We start from the raw sequence: 12,761 nt of genomic DNA on the forward strand, positions 1-12,761 counted from the left end.
ATACCAATCCCAACCTCCCAATTCATCCCACCCCCTCTTCCCCCCCTTGGTGTCCATATGTTTGTTCCCTACGTCTTTGTCTCTATTTCTGCTTTGCAAATAAGGTAATCTATACCATTTATCTAGATCATGCATAGATGTGTTAATAAGTGGCATTTGTTCTTCTCTTTCTGACTTACTTCACTCTGTATGACAGTCTCTAGGTCCATCCACGTCTCTGTAAATTACACAATTTCATTCCTTTTTATGGCTGAGTAACATTCCATTGCATATATATATCACATCTTCTTTATCCATTCCTCTGTCAACGGACCTTTAGTTTGCTTCCATGTCCTGGCTATTGTAAATTGCTTCAATGCACATTGGGGTTCATGTATCTTTTCAAATTATGGTTTTCTCAGGGTATGTACCCATTAGTGGGATTGCTGGGTCGTATGGTAGTTCTATTTTTAGTTTTTTAAGGAACCTCCATACTGTTCTCCACAGTGGCTGTATCAATTTACATTCCCACCAACAGTGTAGGAGAGTTCCCTTTTCTCCACACCCTCTCCAGCACTTATTGTTTGTAGGTTTTTTGATGATGGCCATTCTGACCGGTGTGAGATGATACCTCATTGTAGTTTTGATTTGCATTTCTCTAATAATTAGTGATGTTGAGCATCTTTTCATGTGTTTGTTGGCTATCTGTATGTCTTCTTTGGAGAAAGGTCTATTTAAGTCTTCTGCCCATTTTTGATTGGGTTGTTTGTTTTGATATTGAGCTGCATGAGCTGTTTGTATATTTTGGAGGTTAATCCTTTGTCAGTTGCTTTGTTTGCAAATATTTTCTCCCATTCTGAGGGTTGCCTTTTCACTTTGTTTATGGTTTCCTTTCTTGTGCAATGAAGTCACATTTAAATCACCTTAGCTGGATTTAGGTTATTCTTAAGTTTGTAAGTAACACCTTTACCAACTATCGCTTGGGAAGGGTTATTTCTGCAGTGGTTAAGCTCATCATTATATATTGATTTGTACCAAATTCATTCACAGAGGGTGACTTATCTCTATAATTTTGGAGTAACTTATGTTCTGACCATACCTTATATAATAGCTCAATCAACCACACAGAGTACAGTATTAAAACTTAAATTATAATGTGAATATTGAAGTTATTTTAGGTAAATAATGTGTATATCAGATCTTTTAATATAATTCTACTTTCATTATGTTTTTCAATAAATATACTCAAAGTAGAGTAAAAATTGAGGAATCCTTCTGTCTATCCACCCATGAAATATTGTCAGTCACTGGGCTAGGCACTAGGAATAAAAGGGTAGCTAAGAATAAATTTTTCATATACTCCAGTCTCCTAAATGGACAAATGGGGTTCAATCATGCATACAATGAAAATAAATTTTACAGAAGTTTGATTGGTACTTAATGCCTAGTTATTAAGGCAATAGCCCTCAGGGTTACAGCCAGTCCTGGAGAATATAAGTTTTTTTCTTGACTGTTTAAATGCAGGGATGAGCCTCTACATCCCAATGTAGGAGCTGATAATCCAAAAATACTAGACAACCAAATGTTGTCTGTAATTTTGCCATGATCTGTATACATTTTTGAAATGAAATTTATAGGAGACAACATAATTAATTTTATAAACATTTATTGAGTTTCTACCACACACAAGGACCTATAGTAGATTCTATGAGGGTCATAAGACAAGATCCATGCCCTTGAAGAATTTGCAATCAAGTGAGGACATTAATTATCATCATGGATTTATGAGTCTACTTGCCAGACAAGGGTCTCCCTTTTCAACATAATGACTCCTTTATGGCTTTTTGTGGTGCTTTTATCAATGGTATGTTAATTAACCCAAATAATCAGTCAGGATATCTGTACTGCAGGAAATGAATTGCAGGAAATGAATATCTGTATTGCAGGAAAAGGAAGGGTGATGAGGAGGTGGGAGAGGAACTAACCTTGACACCTATTCTATAGTGGACACTTCATGATTAATAAATTCCGTAAGAATCCAGGAAGTAGGTATTATTGCTCTTTCCCTCTTTTTAGCAGATGACAACATTAAAGCCCAGAAATGTTCAAATATTTCCCTAAACCCAGACAGCAAGAGGCAGACCTGGAATTTTTAGGTCTGTTTAATACCAAAGCCCAAGCTTTGTCTGCTACAGTATACTCGCAGCGTCCCAAAAATGTGTGTTTTCAGAAGCGAGCTAGCAAATAAACAAACAAGCAAGAAAGTATCTAGAAAGCAGTGAGTTTTCTGGCACTAGAGGTCTTTACAATAAGCTGAATAACTGTTGGCAGAGATATAGATGGGCTTAAAGCATTGATTGGGAGGTGGATAGAGTGATACCAAAATCCCTGTCAACTCTGGGATTCAACTTCTATGAAAGCATGAGTAGGGTTTGCACATATTTCCCTTTTTGTGGGATCCTCTGCTACATGTGCTCTACCATGAACAGAGAGAGTCATTGGAGTAGATTATGGGAAAAACAAGGCCCATGGCCCATATCACTACATAGCTTATCAAGATGTGCAGAAGTTCATCCTGCTGAAAGTTTAACTTGTGTTATGTGTATGTTTCCCATTTATTTGTTCCACAGAGGGAAGTCTCTACAAATCAATCATGCTGGCTTTGGGGGAAAACAAATCTCCTTTTAGCTTTGAAGAAGCTCCTTTCTCAAGGGAAAAGAGACAACCAGACCTTTTTTTGATTTTAGATCCTATTTTGGACTGAATGTTTTTGTCTCCTTGCAAATTCACATGTTGAAGCCCTAACCCACAATATAATGGTATTTGGAGGTGGGGCCTTTGGGAGGTAAATTAGGTTTAGATGAGGTCATGGGGGTGGGCCCCCCCGCAATGAGATTAATGCTGATACAAGAAGAGGAGGAGAGAATAGAGCCCTTTCTCTCTCTCTCTGTGAGCACACAGCAAGAAGGTGGCCATCTGCAAGCCAGGAATTGGGCCCTCACCAAGAATTAAATCTGATGGTATCTTGACCTTGGATTCCCCAGCCTCTAGAACTGTGAGAAATAAATTTCCATTATTTAAGCCACCCAGCTTATGGTGTTTTGTTATGGCATCCCAAGCTGACTAAGACAGACCCCTTAAGGGTGTTGTTATAACCCATTTTTAAGAGTTGGGCTGGTGGTTCTATTTGGGGAAAACCTATCTGGGGAGAGAGGTTGTGAAAAGATCCTTTGAGTTTCACAGATTGAAAAGAAGTGTGATTCCTTGGGGATAGAGAGCAAAGTGAAGGTGGGGGGGCGGTGAGCTCGCGGCTATAGTGGGCTGGGCATCTGGCTCCTTGGAACACGGGTGTGCAGGGCCAGAAATCACTGAGCATTTGGAGCTGCAACCTGGGAACCTGAGCTGCAGCCTCACTGGCTAAACTTAGCTCTGCAGGGGTGTGGGCTCTTTCTCCAAGTTCTGAGAACCACTTTCAGTAGTATCACCAAATGGCAGTAAGCAGCAGTGACAAGGTGCACTGATTAGACACCAGAGCTCATCATGGGGACTGGGGGATTCGATGTCCCAGTCCTCCCTTTGGACTGTGTAAATCTCTAGTGTTTCTACATTTTGTTTGTTTGTTATTTTCTAAACTATTCATAGGGAGGAGGAGACCCAGAAGGCAGGGCCAGAGCAGGGTAAATTTGAGTAAAAAATCATTGCTGAGATTTGCAGCAGGAAATGGTGGAGCAGTCAGTCCCCTGGGGCTGCCAGGGACCCCTCTCTCTTGAGGGGTCTCTTCTTTGGAGAAGATAGGCTGGGGCCGAGAGGAACAGACACTTCCAGCCACACTCTGGTTCTTTATGGTGGCTGGGCAGCCGTAGTCTTTGCAGAAAACTCAATATCTTTATTACTCTTGGTCTCAGAACTCTCAGACTTGGCATCCCAAGAACAAAAGAAAGTTCTAGATGGAATCCCTATTTAAATTCTGAAGGGTGGTTATACTTGGAGGAACAGTGTTCAGATGTTTGGAGATTTGGGTATTTGGCACTTACAAACGGCCGCAGCAGTGACCACACAGGGAAATATAGATCTAGAGGTTTAATATTTAACATTTGGGCTTTGTTGTGACCCAGATTTACAAAAACAAAAAACAAATAACAACAACAACCCTGGTATGCATAATGTGATTGAGTGATGGATCTTTGAGAGCACCCCAGGAAATTCCCCTTGAGTTTCAGGCAGCAGAATGAGATAGGCTGGTAAATAAAGCCCCTGGCTCCACATACCCTGGGTATTTGTGTCCTGCAGTCCTGTTCATTGAGGAACTAAGAGCAAATGCCAAGGGACAAGGCTAGGGGAGACTTGTCTTTTTTTCTTACAGTTTGTTAGTTACTCTCTTCCTCTGGGCCAGCCTCTGAGTTTCACTCATGTCTGACAAGTGCTCACCAACTCTAAATAAGTATCCAGAGAAAGACCCTGGATCTTATGTCATGGCACCTAGAGGTGCTGTCTCTGCTTTCCCAGAGCCTCCCTTTACCTTCTCCCTGTGTTTGGCTTTGTTTGCTCGCTGGGCTGCAGGAATCACTTTCAGAGACCTGGTGAATCTGACCATGTGCTCTGAAAGTCCCTTCACTTAGGGGAGGGTCTGATTTTTCATCTTTACCAGCCAAGTGGCTGATGGCTGCTCAGTGAGATCCTGGTCAGCCTTGGGGAAGGAGGCCTGAAGATTCTAAAGATAAACAATTTTCTTTCTGTCCTGGTCCTCCCGGTACCTTCACCAGATATGTCAGTAACTCTACCTCCAAAGCCCTTGCTTCCTCTCCTTCCCTCTGCCTCCTTCCATGCCTCTCTCATTTCTTACCTGACTGACAGCTTTGTAACTCATCTCCTTGCCTTCAGACTCTTATTAGTGTCCCAGTCCATTCTCTGCTCAGCTACCCAAGAAATTATTCTAAAGCACACATCTGTTCATGACATTCTCTTGCTTAAAAACATTCACTGGTTCCCTATCACCCTCAGGATACTTTGGATATTCACTCCCTCTCCTTGGAATGCCCACCCTTTTTCCTTCCTGGAAAAGGATTCATCATTTATCACCTCCTCTGAGAAGCCATCCCAGACCCCTTTGGGTGGAGTCAGTCCCTTTTAGTCACTTCCTTCTTTGAGCTTCCATTGCCCTATGACACAGAGCCCTGAATAGCTACTGAACTCTTTTCAGGTGCTAAGTGCTGTCTGAGCACCTTCTGTGCATTGTCTCATTTGATCTTCGCAGGAGCCTTAGAAAGTCTGTGCTCTCCTTATCTCCATCTTTTTGAGGAAATGAGGCGCAGTCACTTAAACATGTGCAAGGTTTTGTGGCTAGACAGAGGTGGAAACAGAATTTGAAACTGAGTAGCCCAGTCCTGAGACCATGTTCTTAATCACCACACCACTCCGTGCCTGTGTATCTCTGTGAGAGCACTTACCACATTCTGTCATTGATTACATGCGTCGATCCCTTCCATCACACTGAGCAGCTTGGGCAGGAATACTGTCTCATTCATCACGGAGACTAGCACATAGTAGATACTTAATAAATGCTTGAGGAAGGAAGGAGGGAAGGGAGGATATGTTGCTGTGATTATATGAATAAGGACATAGAAATTCCTCTGTAAAAAGTTGGGATTCCCTAGGGGTGAGACCAGGCCTATGTTAGTATAGCTGTAAGGGAAGAACTTACTCTGTGAAAATATTTGAATAGTTTTGCTACAAGTGAAAAGCTGATGTTCCAACCAAGTTTGGACTAAGGTTGCATCAGTCCAGAAAAATTATTTTAAAAGTGAAATAGGGCTTCCCTGGTGGCACAGTGGTTGAGAGTCTGCCTGCCGATGCAGGGGACACGGCTTCGTGCCCCGGTCCGGGAAGATCCCACATGCCGTGGAGCGGCTGGGCCCGTGAGCCATGGCCGCTGCGCCTGCGCGTCCGGAGCCTGTGCTCCGCGACGGGAGAGGCCGCAACAGTGAGAGGCCCGCGTACCGCAAAAAAACAAAAAAAAAGTGAAACAACTGATCACAGTCATCGGACACTTATTTTGTCAACAATCTATTAAATTCGTTCAAATATTGGGTGGGTTTGGTCTGGAATCCAAGTGAGAATATTTACAGACAAATGGCTGATTCTAGGACAAGGATCCCTAAATTCACCCCTTTGAGAAGCTGGGGAAACTGATGGATTCTTTCCCTGGAGATATGCATGCACCTATACTAGGGAACTGACTCTTATTTCCAAAGATTTCCTGTACTCTGAGCACAGGAAAGAGCTGAAGTGGAACTGAGGCTCAGGCTTGGATGGGGACACATCTGCTCTGTATTTCACTTGTTACACCTCCCCCTCCAAACCTCTCTGTCCAATGCTAGTAATGCAATTGGTTCTTTTTATGAATCCTCATTTCTGATGCCCCTTCCAGTCTGAGTGACACTGTGAGTAGAACAGGTTCCGTTTGATTCTAAAATTGTCTTAAGAAAATATAAAGGGACAACCACCACAAAATTGTGGAACATTTTTGGGGTGGAGAGGGCTGGTATATGGGTTGTTATAACTCCATAGTCTTAAATTAATACTTACTCTATTCAAGTTAAATTATTTAGCCAATTTATTGACTATTTATGGAGCACCTACTATGTGATCAAACTATTCAAAAGAAGCAAAAATTCATGCCCTTGTGTATTTATGTGTTAAAGAGGGGAGATAGAAATAAACATGATAAATAAGGCAAAATATGTCATATGTTAGATGGTAATAAATGCTAAAGAGAAAAATAAAGTGGGAAAGAGGGGCAGGGTGAGTGGGGTGCATTCACTTTTAAACAGGGAAGTGGGCGGCTGTATTAAGAAGTACATTAGAGACCTAGAGGTGATGGAGGAGGGTGTATTAGCTTCCTATTGCTGCTCTGACAAATTACTACAAGCTTAATAGCTTAAAACAACACAGATTTGTTGTCTTACAGTTCTTGAAACCAGAAGTGTGAAATTGGTCTTACTGGGCTAAAATTAAGGTGTGGGCTGGTCTACGTTCCTTCTGGAAGTTCTATAGGAGAGTATTGTCAACTACAAACTGGCACTTGCCATTGGCACTTGCCATCTACCTCTACAAGGATTAAAATCATGAGCCGCTGCAGCTGCTGACCATCAACACCCCCTGAAAGGAGCTCAGGGTGGAGATCAGTAATGAGACACTCGGTACTCTGGGAAAAACTGGCAGAACAGGTCTTCAGATAGTTAGATATTTTCAGGAGCTGATTTTTTTTTTTTTTTTTTCAGTAGGCGGGCCTCTCACTGTTGTGGCCTCTCCCATTGCAGAGCACAGGCTCCGGACGCGCCAGCCCAACGGCCCTGGCTCACAGACCCAGCCGCTGTGCGGCATGTGGGATCTTCCCGGACCGGGGCACGAACCCGTGTCCCCTGCATCGGCAGGCAGACTCTCAACCACTGCGCCACCAGGGAAGCCCCAGGAGCTGATTTTATGAGCCCAATTCTTGCATCTCCTCATGTCTAGAAAAGCACTAAAAATGAGAAGAAATAATTTCACTTGTTCATTGATTTTTTCAATTAACTCATGGACACAGATTAAAATTAGTCCCATTTACAAACTTAGTTAATTATATTCCATTAAACATCTTCAACCACATTTATAAATTTAATATGTTTACTTTTTAAACACTTCAGATGCCTGGCAGGGTATACTTACAATATTAATAAGCAAAACCCTCTTGGGCATTTAAATTACTCTTGTATCCAATAAATGAATAATTAGAGTAAATCAAGTTCTCCTAAACATGCCACAACTATTTATAGACTTAAAATTCTTATACTTTTCTGCTAAAAATTAAAATAAAAAGTGTCAGATTCTCTTAAAGATGACAAACGCTTTGAGGGTTGTTTTTAGTGGGGAAATGATACTTGGTTTCCATGCTTAACTTGGCAAGGATGTTGTAAAGACAGCACAAGACATAGCACTTGGATGATACAAACAAGTTGTGAAAAGTTAAGATGCAGTTTTCATTCCAGGAGAAAGCTAACCTCTGTCAAGGACACATTTGAATCGTGTCTTGAAAGGTTAGGATGAGTTTTCTTGTTTTCTTTTCGTTCCACACCTGAAAACTGACTTTGAAAAAGAGCAAGTAATTTAGGTGAGGTGCAAACGACCAGTAGAGACCTCCTGTGCCTTCTCTTCCAGAGGTGTGATACTGACACCATAGCCAAGTCTCTCTCTTTTAACAAATATTTATTTGTTTATTTGGTTATGCCGGGTCTTAGTTGCGGCATGCGAACTCTTAGTTGTGGCATACACGTGGGATCTAGTTCCCTGACCAGGGATCAAACCCAGGCTCCCTGCATTGGGAGCGTGGAGTCTTAACCACTGCACCACTTGGGAAGTCCCTCTCTCTTTTTTTTAGAGTATAGTTGGTTTACAGTACCAACTATACTCTAAACAGTTGGTTTACAATACTGTACACCTAAAGCACAATGTTTTAGGTATACACTGAAGTGATTCAGATATATATATATATATATATATATATATTCTTTTTCAGATTCTTTTCCATTATAGGTTGTTATAAGATATTGAATATAGTTCCCTGTGCTATAAGTAGGACCTTGTTTATCTATTTTATATATAGTAGTGTATATTTGTTAATCCCAAATTCCCAATTTCCCTCCCCCCACTTTCCCCTTTGGTAACCATGAGTTTGTTTTCTATGTCTGTGAGTTTACTTCTGTTTTGTAAATAAGTTCATTTGTATCATTTTTTAGATTTCACATATAAGTGATATCATATGATATTTGTCTTTGACTTACTTCCCTTAGTATGGTAATCTCTAAGTCCATCCATATTGTTGCAAATGGAATTATTTCTATTTTTATGGCTGAATAATATTCCACTCTCTCTCTCTCTATATATATATATACCACATCTTCTTTATCCATTCATCTGTTGATGTGTCAGTGAACATTTAGGTTGCTTCTGTCTTGTCAATAGTGCTGCTGTGAACGTTGCGGGTGCATGTATCTTTTTGAATTAAAGTTTTCTCCAGATATATGCCCAGGAGTGGGATTACTGGATCATATGGTAACTCTATTTTTAGATTTTTAAGGAACTCCAGGTGTCTTCTTATTGGGAAGTTCATCAGTCTTCGGCAGAGGAGGGTCAGTGCGCATTCCAGGCGTGGGAGGCTGGCACAGCCTATGATATGTGTTTGCTGAAATCACAGCAAATAGGCAGCTGTCTCCTTTGCCAGCTGTGGTGTCAGCTTTTCTCCCATGGTCCACACATAAGGTAGAAAAAGAATAAGGAGGGTTTGCAGGAGCAGCAGCAATGAACACTGTACATGTCTTGAGATGGGCTGCGGGGTCTGGATGCTTAGCAAAGCCCCCAGTGCACTCACCTGTTTGCTTCTGGGGAGGAAGAGCAGCGACATCCTCCCAGGTCCTGGTAGGAGCACTTAGGGGGCTTCCTTCAGACAGTCTTCTTCCGGGAGAGGAGTGTCATCCTCCATTCTGCAATCTGGGCAGGGTTGTTTCATCTCAAAGTGTCTGTTCCTAGTGTCTGCCAGGCATCGGTTTCCACTGGGCAGTTCAGCAAGCAGCTCCGTCGCCTAGAAGCATTGATGCCCTCCTATCGTATATGATGTGGTGAAAACCTCAACACCCCAGGGCTGTGAGGGTGCAGGCAGGCCTGCACTGTGTGCTGCCTCTTACCTGGCAGTTTGTTGACTGGGCCAGAGGTGCAGTGGACTCAGCTCTGGCCTCAGGACGATGACTTGGCTCCCTCAGCCAATATTCCACTCAACAGAAGAGCCAGCGGGTCACGGATTTGGGGATGGCAATCCCTTGGCATGACTGAGACTCCCTGCCTGAGGATGACTGGCTTTGATTTCAGCCCCTGGGTCTGGTCTGCTGGCCAAGTGGGGAGTCTTGCCTCTTCCCTTCCCTCGTCTTCCTTCCCCTTTGCTCGGGGGTCTGGGGGTGTTTACACTGCCCCATGGGACGTGCCACTGTGGCTGGGCTACTCCTTACTCAGGGCACCTCTGCACCAGCAGACTTAGGCACTAGGTTTCATCAGGGATCCAAGACCATTCCCTCACCCTGTCTAACCTACCTGCGTCACAGAAGGAGCACTAAACCCCAAGTTACAATAAGGAGGCCAAGAGCCATCACTGTCAAGGAAGGAGCTCAGGATTATGCAGCAAATTCACTGTCCAGATGTGAGGCCAGAACTGGAATTATGTCTTCTACATTCCTGAGTTCTTTCCTTTGTACCATCCCGTGTCTCTACCAACCAGCCATCCACAAACAGCTACAGGGATCTGCTGGATGTCAAGCTCAGTGCTGGACACTTGAGGGTTACAAAAGGAGGGACAGAAGAGAAAAGGACCAGTTCACAGCAGTGTGAGGAAGTTCCCAGTGAGAGTTCAGGGTGGACAGTGAGTTGGGGGCGGGGTAGAGGGAAGAGGGTGAGGGAGAGAAAGGCGGGGAGAGAGGGAGAGAGAGAATGAGGTGGGGAGAGGGGGGTAGAGAGAGAAAGGGAGAGACAGAGACAAGAGACAGAGATGGGGGGTGGGGAGAGAGAAAGAGGGTGGGAAGGGAGAGAGAGAGCGAGAGAAACACACAGAAAGAGACAAGAGACAGACACAGAGAAAGAGAAAGAGAGAGAGGAAACCTGTCTACCAGGTGGTCACAGAGGGAAGGTTCAGTTTGCCATTCAGGCAGGCAGCATGGATGTGATGAGCAGGACCTGGGCTGGGTGCACGAAAGAAATGCAAATCCTACCTGTGTTCATGGCCTAGCTGGGGAGACAGACCAGTGAACAACAATACCAGTGAGTATGGTGAGTCCTACTGCAGAGGGGAACCCGGGTGCTTTGGGGGTCCAGAGAGAGAGTGACTCACTGTGGGGAGTGGGAAGAAGATGGAAGTGGCAGTGGGGAGATGGTGCACGGGGGCAGGCAGGCCTGGGGGACGGATACCATGAGGGTCCCTGAGAGCTGGAAAGAGGCCTGGGAGAGGCAGGGCTGGGAGCTGGAAGGCAGGGGCCCCAGAGATACCTGAGGGATATGGGAGTATGCAGATTCTCTCCTTTTACTACCAAGATTCTGATTTTCAGTAGGTGGGGGGATGTTGGGTGGGTTCCAGGTTTCTGTATTTTAAATGCATCTCAGGTTCACTCAGACTCACTTCCTGGCCTTTAGAAACTGCTTGTTTAAACTAAATCTAAAGATTGCCATTCTTTTATAGTCATTGACTTTCCTTCTGTTTGGGCATTTATAGACGTTTTGCGATGAGGCTTGTTCCTGGTGGCTGGTCTCTCTACTTTTTCACATCAAGAGATGCTGTTTTTTTTGAAGGGGACAAACCAGAACCAATAACATTGTCCTTCTGAGGCCTGAGGCAAGGAAGACATAGCCCATCAGTCTGTTAACCACTGGAGGTGAATCCTGGCGGGGGGGACACTCTGTAATTTCAGATAGTAAGAATGAATGGTGTTATGGAGTGACTGTTAACATACGCTGCAAGACGTTTATGATTCCCTGGGGCCAGATAAGTAAACATTCTTCCAACTTAAGTTGCAAGAGGTAGGCAGTTTCATGAAGAGATGCATTCTCCATTTATATGAGATGAGTATGTTCAAAGGAGGAAATACCGGGTGCAGGGTATGGAAGCCTCTATCTAAGGCTTGTGTAAGGCTGCTTGCATCAGGCACTGTGTATGTTGGACAGGTGACCGGAGTTGGAGACATGGGGAAAGGAGCTGGGCAATGAACTGAGCCCCTATTGGGACATCAGCCAGTCCCTCTTGTGAAAGAGGGAAAGGTCAAAGTCTTACCTTCCTGAGAGCAGAGAGGAGAGAGACAGAGATGGTTCTTGGATATAAGCTTTAAGAACACTGAACATGCTGTGTATACCCAATTCTAGGAGATTAAGCTGGATTAGAAGGAGGCCTGTGCGGGATCAACTAGACTCAGAAATCAAATGAAGCTGAGTGAGTGGATGGAAAGGGGTACTCTTATGGGTTGAATTGTGTCCCCTCAGAAAAAGCTATATTGAAATCCTTACACCAGTACCTCAGAATGCGACCTTATTTGGAAAGAGCATCTTTACAGCGATAAGTCAAAATGAGGTCCTGAGGGTGGACCCTAATCCAAAATATCTAGCGTCCTTAAAAAAGGGGAAATCTGGACACAGAGACAGACAGACAAACACAGACACACGCACGGAACGCATTATGTCAAGACGGAGGCAGAGATCAGGGTGATGCATCTACAAGGCGAGGAACCCCAAACACTGCCAGCAAACCGTCAGAAGCTGGGGGAGAGGCGTGGAACAGCCCTCAGAAAGAACCAGCCCTGCTGACACCTTGATACTGGATTCCAGGCCTCTAGGACTGTGAGACAATACATTTCTCTTAAGCCATCCAGTTTGTGGTACTTCATCACAGCAGTCCTCATAAACTAATATAGTCACTTAATCTCTTTTATTCTGGATCTAAGTTCTATGAGGATAGGGACTTTGTCCTGTTCCTGGTGCACTTCCAGCACCTGGCACAGAGTAGGTGCTCAACAAATATTTGGCTGGTTGAACAGTCCTTTGGGAGACTTAGGGCATTTGTCATTTATCACACAGAGTGATAGCAATGGTGATAGACTCTGTTTGCCAAGCACCTGCTGTACAGATGTGGTGCTTGGTGTTTATGAAGGTTGTGTCAAATCCACAATACAACCTGAGAGGTAGGTAGAGGTAGGTCTTATTTTTCTCATGTTACAGAT

Source organism: Kogia breviceps, chromosome 3, assembly GCF_026419965.1.
Source record: "Kogia breviceps isolate mKogBre1 chromosome 3, mKogBre1 haplotype 1, whole genome shotgun sequence".
In the NCBI taxonomy this organism is placed as follows: Eukaryota; Metazoa; Chordata; class Mammalia; order Artiodactyla; family Physeteridae; genus Kogia; species Kogia breviceps.